Raw genomic sequence first — 7,956 nt, 5'->3', positions numbered from 1 at the left:
GCCCACGGTGGTCACGCGCTCTCGCCGTTGGCAGTTGGGACGTAAATTCACGCGCAATGGGAAGGCTAAGGGAAAGGAGGCTAGCAGGGATTGTTTTGTCATTTTTTATATTTATTTTTTAATATGCTTCCAAATTCAACAACCGGTGAACGTTTCCTTATGGAGCACGTTTAGTGGGAACCGAAACGTTATAAATACCCTCCATTTCTGCGTTCCATCCTTCTTTCTTCTCCTTTCTCTACCTCCTCAACGTTTTCTCGCTTTCTCTTCTGCGCTTCCTTTTCTCTCTCTGACAGATTTGCCGCTTCATTGCTTTCCTTTTTCACACTCTGCCCCCTTCTCTTTTTAAGCTCTGTTGTATTTCTCAGCTTCATTCTCATCTTCGTTGTTCTTGCTCTTACTCGGCCTACACATTACCTTCCTTTCTCTCTCTCCGTTTGGCCGCCTAGAAAATTACCGAGAAAAAGAGATACTGTAGCTGAAATATCCTTACCAAACAGTCAGTGCAATCTATTTTTCTGGTTGCTCTGTTATTCTGCTGGCTGTCGAACTATACATCGGTTCGTGCTTTACTTGGTGTTAGTTTTGTTACTGGTTTGTTTCGTTTCTGAAGATTTGGCTCCTGGAACCTGCATTCGGAGGATTATGAGTTTTCTCATTTCCTTTTTCTTCTGTTTGGAGCTCGTATATTAGGTGCGTTATGAATTTATGATTAACTTTCTTCATATTGCCGCTTTCTCTAATCGGAATGCTTTAAAAAATTTAGATTCTAAGAGTCCGGTGAGGATTCGTGTTGCTTTTTTTTTTTCCTCTTTTGTTATGGTCTGATTTTGACGGCGTAAATTGCTTGCCATGAGGAGAGTTCGGTGACGTGGAATCTTTCCTCTTGCCTTGCAGTTTAGAAGTATTCGGTCATATTTTGAATATTAGAAGCCGGTCAAAATTGGGCTTTAGTTCTTAATCTTCGTCGGCCTACACATTTCCGTCCTTCCTCTCCCTGTTTGACTGCCGGGAAAGTTACTGACATAAGATTCTTTAATTGATTATTCTACCAAGCTGTCCGGGTATCTACTTTTTTCTTCTGGTTATTCTGTTGTTTTATTGGCCGCCGAACTATAATCAAATCGTGCTTTAATTAGGTATAAGTTCTTGTTTGTGGTTTATTCCCTTTTCTAACGTTTGGGAACCCGGAACCGGCACTCTGAGGATTATGAACATTCTCATTTCCTTGTTCCTCTGTTTAGAGCTCCTATATTATGTACGTTACGAATTTATTTAATCATTTTTTCATCTTATTTCCCCTTTTTTTGCGCAAGAATGCTTTTCAAATTGAGATTCTGAACGTTTCCTGGTTAAACTTTGTTTTTCCCTTCGGGTTATCGTCCGATTTGGACTGCGTATATTGCTTTGCGATTGGAGAGTGCCGTGACGTTTTGGCCCATGGAATCTTGCCACTTACCTCTGCAGTTGATGATTATTCAATTATAATTTAGAAATATTAGCTTGTCAAAATCCGGGCCACCTGTCTTAATTTAAAGATTATGAGTAGTATGCTTCCTTTTTCCCCCCCCCCTTTCTTCCCCTATTCTAACATATAATCATCTTCTTTGACTGGTCTTTAATTGATTGGTTAATTCAGTTTTTTTCAGTTTTCCGACCACAGGATGGATACTGTCGAGTTTGGACAAAAAATTCTGATGTGTCTTCTTGGAACTATGTTTGATTAAGCTGATGTGATTTGTTGATTGTTTTATGCTTGATTTTTTTCTTTTCGAAGTCTGACAGTTCCTTGTCCTGATCTCGTAAAGTATTTTGAACCATTTAAAAGAAAAATAAATAGGGAAAAGTCAATTTCCGTGAACTCTATATCTTTTCTTCGTCTACATCCTAGTGTTGTTCCCCCCTAAAATAGGGAGCAGTTTCATTTATGCTGGGGGGGGGGGGGGAGTTCTGGCCTTGTGTGTTAACAGGCTTCAAAGAACCATTACATACACAATTGTGGATTTTTTTTTTCCCCTTCGGTTGTCATGATGCTTATTTGGGATCACAACAGAAGTATGGTGTTCTATATATAAATGGTTACTGGTGATAATCTATGTCAGTTGTCTTTTTTATTGCAGAATCTTTATTTGTTGGGTCCATATGTATTATTGAGTCCCATGCTTTGTAGGCCCGTAATGTGTGGTTGCATAGTTCTTTCCTGTCCACTGCATGGGGTAGGACAGCTTGACAATGTGTACATAACTATTATCTGCTTAGTTATGTTTTTCTAAGGAAATTTCACTTGCTCACAACGAGCACAATATCTATTTTCATTGTCTTGATGGCCTTTTTTTCTTTTTTTTCTTTTTCCTTTCCTTCATCCTTTACTATTGTTGATTTTTAGCTTGTGGTGTAGGTGAATTTTAGTCCTGTGTGATTCCTTCTTTCTGCTTCATCATGTTCTAGTCATTCTTGCCAGTGATTTTTACTTTGTTTTGCTGAGCAAGTTGATGGCTTAGTTATTACTTATTAGGAGAAGGTTACGCTTTCCTCTGCCAAATAGCTGGAGATATTGGGTCATTTGTTCTATTTAATCGCTATTTACTATATGATAATTAGATTTCATCGACTTTTTCCACTTTTGAACCCTTAACATTATTCATTGTTATCATTGTGAGTATATCAATCCAAAAATTTTTCAAGAAAGTAGAAAACCTTGGTATCAAGCATGGAAATCTCTGTTATGAATTTAACATGTTTTCTAAAACTGAATTATCTTCCCTGGAGTTGGGAATATGAAGTTTATTATAAAATATATGAATTATAGAAGTAGGCGTACCAGTGTCATGCGCAATATTAGTAGGGTTCAGTGAAACTTCATTTGAAAAATATTTATTCTTATCCTTTTGTTCTTTAGCAGCCATATATATTGATTTTTAGAAATAACAATAGAGAATAATTACTTAGAATGTTTAATTTACTTTAACCTTCAGCATATATTTATATTGTCATATGGGACTGCAGAATTTCTTTACAATGGATTAACTGAACTGTGATGGTACGTACTGTAGATGCATTTTTCTTGTTCAAAGACAGATAAACTACTCAATTATGGTTCAAGGTGAGCCTCAATAATATTGAGTTGTCCATTAAGGTCTATGCCTAGTCTGTGGATTTCAAATCTTAGGTTTACTGCTTGTAGGATGAGATCCTTACTGTCCTCATTTGGATTTTAGTGAATTGGACAGTTTTAAACCAATCAATTAAGCAAGAACCCATGCAACTTCCTTCCTTTTTTCCTTTTCTTAATTTTCTTCCTTTGTGTTTGTTTTTACATGGCCAAGTGGATTCATGCTTTGCAATTATTCTTCTAATAATAGAAGTTCCAGTACCTGTCTTCTTTACTTTTTTTTCATGCTCCCCACTTTTTCTGGCTGCTTCATATGTTCCATAATATAATTGTCTATGCATGTCAAGCGTCTTTGTCATTTATTGGTTTGTTGTTGACAAAAGCATTTGCATGTGCACTTTTTGTAGTCACATCCGCTGAATTTTCTAGCTGCTTTTCTATGCCTACTTGAGGCTGCATGTATTTAATGCCCCAACCAAATTCCTCTCTCAAAATATATGTCTTCTGGTAGGAGTCTTCTTTTAATTTTTCTTTTTTGCTTATGGTAAGATGGAAAGGTAAACTTGAATGCTGTTTGTTTCAATAATTCTGCTGCTTGTGATTCAATGAGTTCATAGAAAATTGATCATATGATCATTGCTTTCAGGAGCTTGGCAGTTGATGGACTGTTACCCTAAGAGTAGTGACAAGAAAACATTGAAGAAGTGGTTTTTTATTGATAAAAGAGTTGGTTGAAGTGAAAATTTGATATTGGCTCAATTGCCGATCAATACGCTACTAGTTTCTTAAATTCCTGCTGCTCTACAAATTAATCTACAAAACTGGATCCAATGGACCTGAAGTCAAATCATACTCCTGTTCTTACTGATGCTGCACCCATAACGAAATCGAGATTGGGCGTGCATTCCAGTCTGTTGCCTTATTCTCCAACAGGGGCAGCTTTTCCATCTGCCCTGCTTCTGACAATCCCTAGGAAGAAGGCAGGATTTCTTGATGATGTTCGTTCTAGTGGTTGGCTGGATGCCATGAAATCATCTTCTCCTACAGCCAAGAAGATAACAAAGGATATTAATCATGGTTTTGCATCGTCTGATGCTGATAGCGCTTACGCTACCTGGCTGGTATTTCTTGTTTCTGCAGCCTATTGTGTTTGATTTTAGTTTCCATTTGTATAATTCTGGATGGGTTGTTTATTGTATTTCATTTTCTATGCTTTTCAATATCACAGCTAAAGTATCCATCAGCACTTACGTCTTTTGAGCAAATTGCAAACTATGCAAAAGGCAAGAGAATAGCATTGTTTTTGGATTATGATGGAACTCTTTCACCAATTGTGGATAATCCTGACTGTGCTTTCATGTCTGACAATGTGAGTAATCTTCTCCAGATTTTGGGTCCAGTATTTGAATTGGGAGCTACTCTTCAATTGTTCTTATTTTGCTGAATTTGATTTGGTAACTTCTTTAGATGCGTGCTGCTGTTAAAAAAGTGGCAGAGCTTTTTCCCACTGCAATAATTAGTGGAAGAAGCCGTGACAAGGTATTTGGCTTCTCTTGAACAGTTTATTGCAATTTTCTTTCTCTTTTTATTCTTCTGTAGCTATATGCATATTTGTGCTCATGCGGAACATTCTAACCTTCTCCACACCACAATTTGCTCAGGTATATGAATTTGTAGGACTAACTGAACTCCATTACGCTGGTAGCCATGGGATGGATATCATTGGTCCTGTCAGACAATCTGTATCTGATAACCATCCTAATTGCATTAGGTCTACTGACAATCAGGTACTAAGGTTCAATCAAAGTTTTGATTTGGTGTTAACTTTTACACGTTATTTTCTCTTGTCTTCTCAAAAAGGGCCTCTTTTAAGATCTTTGAAAAATAATACAGGGAAAGGAAGTTAATTTATTCCAACCTGCTGCTGAATTCTTGCCCATGATTGATGAGGTGGGTATATTTGAAAAATCCTACAGTGAATCAGCTTCCAATCTTTTTCTCTATTGGACTATGGCATTCTGACAAACTCATGTTTGGGCAGGTGTTTAATTCCCTATTGAATGTACAAAAGACATTAAAGGTGTAAAAGTTGAGAGCAACAAATTTTGTGTCTCTGTACACTATCGCAACGTAGAGGAGAAGGTAAAGGATCCTGTCTTATGCTTAATATTTTGCTTAGGTACCTATTGCTTTTCATAAAAGATTAACTGTTCTTAATTAAAATGCAGAATTGGAATATGGTGGGGCAAAAAGTCCATGATATTCTGAAAGACTATCCACGCTTGCGATTGACCCATGGGCGCAAGGTACCAAATCAAACTATATTGAATTATGAGTAATCACACTTACCTTGAATGCTAGATTTTAGAAAAATTGGACTGCTATACTAATTAAATAATATAATATAATTAAATGAGCAAATATTTGGTATTTTATTTGTTTGAGAAATAAATGTATGCTAAAATATGGTAGTAGAGTGCAAAACAGTGATAAATAAAACTTAAAAGTTATGAAGATGATAATTATGATGGAAAATTTTAATTCAGTTGTGGAATTTTGAAGCAATCTATCCTATTTAGATTATTCAATAACCTTTATCAATAACCTTTATTCCCTATTTTTCAGGTTTTAGAGGTCCGACCAGTGATCAACTGGGATAAGGGCAAAGCTGTCACATTTTTACTTGAGTCACTTGGTGAGTTCATTTCCTATTTGTTTACCTCTGCGTCACTTTATGGAATGTCAGAGATATCTTTGTTTTGCAGCAAGTGACATTGGAAATATATTTACAGGGCTTAGCAACTGTGATGATGTGCTCCCTATATATGTTGGAGATGATCGGACTGATGAAGATGCTTTTAAGGTATGACACTTGACATGCACTATAATTATGTCCCCGAAATGTTTTTTTTGCTTTCGCCCTTCTTTCTCTTCCCCCCTCTCAATTTTCCTGATCAACTAAATTTTAACAGGTTTTGAGGGAGGGGAATAAAGTTTATGGCATCCTAGTTGCTTCTGCACCGAAGGAAAGCAATGCAGTCTACTCTCTCCGTGATCCATCAGAGGTATTTCTCAGTTTCAACATAACAGCTTAGGAGGAGGGGGGGGTGTGTAAAAAGAACTTGGGTCAAAATCGTATAAATTCATCCAAACTTCTCTGGCAGGTATTTTGTGCTCTTTCGGTCCTAAATATAAGACTTATTTTATAGTGTAATTTACACTATAAAATGATTCTTGCATTTAGGACCAGAGGGAGTATTTTATCTGTAAGGAATAGGCTGCTAGCAAAATACACTTGAAATACTACATAGATCTTTAGGTCAAGCACATTGGCATTTGATGTTGGACAGGATTGAAAAATAAAAGGGCTGAACAAAGCTGATCAAAATCAAATATGACGGAGATCTTTTTTTTTCCAGCCATGCTTTCCCATTTAATCAAAGTGGTCATTTTATTTGATGATCAGACTATGTATAAGAAACATACTTAAAGAAACTCTGATCTTACTCATGCCACCATGAAATATCCTTACGCCTGAATACTGATATTGTTTACCCATATAATCTTAAATTAGTCAATTATTTAAAAGATTCATAAATCTCAAAAGATGACATGATTATCATCATCATCATATAAAATGATAAATCATCTATAATCTTATCTTCACGCAATGTCGCCTTAACTTCTTCCCTGATGTTTATATTTGCAGGTCATGGAATTTCTCAAGTCTCTTGTGTTTTGGAACTCAGGCCTCCTTAAAAGTTACATATAGGGAGGAGAATATAGTCTACTATATATAATAAAGATAGTTTTATGTTTCAAGATTTTTGGGTCTCCAAGCAAAGTACTCCAGGAGGTTTCTTGGAGCGGATTTCAGCACAGAAGCCTCTCATGGAAAAGCATAGTCTCTGCCTGTAGTAACTGTAAATTCTTGGCTCATAATTATTTCATAAAGTATTACAGAAATATGTGCTGAGGGTACTTTCCTATCAGAGTATATTAATGTTCAATTCATCTCACTTTCTTTGTCAATTTTGGTCATTTTCTCTGATTGTTCATTCATGGGTTCCACGAGAAACTACTCATTTGTTAATTCTTTTATATGTAGAATGATATACATAAATTACATTTTAAATAAGCTTAGTGGCCATTGCGTGAATGTTGCCTAAGTAAGGGCTCCCCTTTACCCACTCCCATCTCTTTTTATGTGTCCCTCTGCGATAAAATTACTAGGGTAGACTTTGGCAAAAGAAAATTCTTCTTCTTCAGATGCTTTCAAATAGCTAAACTCTCTGAACATACTTCAGCGTTATGCTAGGTCTAACTTTGGTAATGACTATTTTCATCTATTAATTAGTACTACTGCTATCTTTGAAAGAGCTCATTTTGAAGAAACACAACATCAAGCTTATTGTGGCTTTCCCATTTTCTTCGCTCACGTTTTTTGGTTCCATCCATTTTGTATTGTACGGTTGATTGTAGAAATTAGTTGTCTGCCTCCCCCCCCTCTCTTTCGCGGGCCAAAAGTAGAACTATAGAAGAAGGAAATGAATACCATTCAGCCTGTCAACTGACGCCTCATCAATAGAGCCGGGAATCAGGGCTGGCCCGGCCCTCCAGGGCCGGCCTTCAGGGCTGACGGGCTTAAAAGGGCCGGCCTCCAGGGCTGGAATTTTAAAAATATCCCAATTTGCTAGGCCCGGCCTTTTAAGCTACAGGGCCAGGGCCGGCCCGCGGGCTTTTGGCCCGTTTAAGAAAAAATACTATTTTTTATATTTATCATATTTTTTATAAAATAAATCAATGAAAATTAATAATAAAAGACATAAATATGAATAAAATTA

The 7,956-nt window shown here is 36.6% G+C and overlaps 1 pseudogene; it reads left to right on the top strand.

Moving 5' to 3' along the window:
- The first annotated feature begins 238 nt into the window (after positions 1–238).
- Positions 239–6,905, top strand: LOC114717645 (trehalose-phosphate phosphatase A-like; annotated as a pseudogene).
- The last annotated feature ends 1,051 nt before the right edge of the window (positions 6,906–7,956 follow it).

Source organism: Neltuma alba, unplaced genomic scaffold (genome assembly GCF_004799145.2).
Source record: "Neltuma alba isolate B1F8T4 unplaced genomic scaffold, ASM479914v2 tig00011759_pilon, whole genome shotgun sequence".
Lineage (NCBI taxonomy): Eukaryota > Viridiplantae > Streptophyta > Magnoliopsida > Fabales > Fabaceae > Neltuma > Neltuma alba.
Note: the sequence above shows the minus strand (reverse complement) of the source record. Positions and strands in the feature narration are given on the sequence as shown.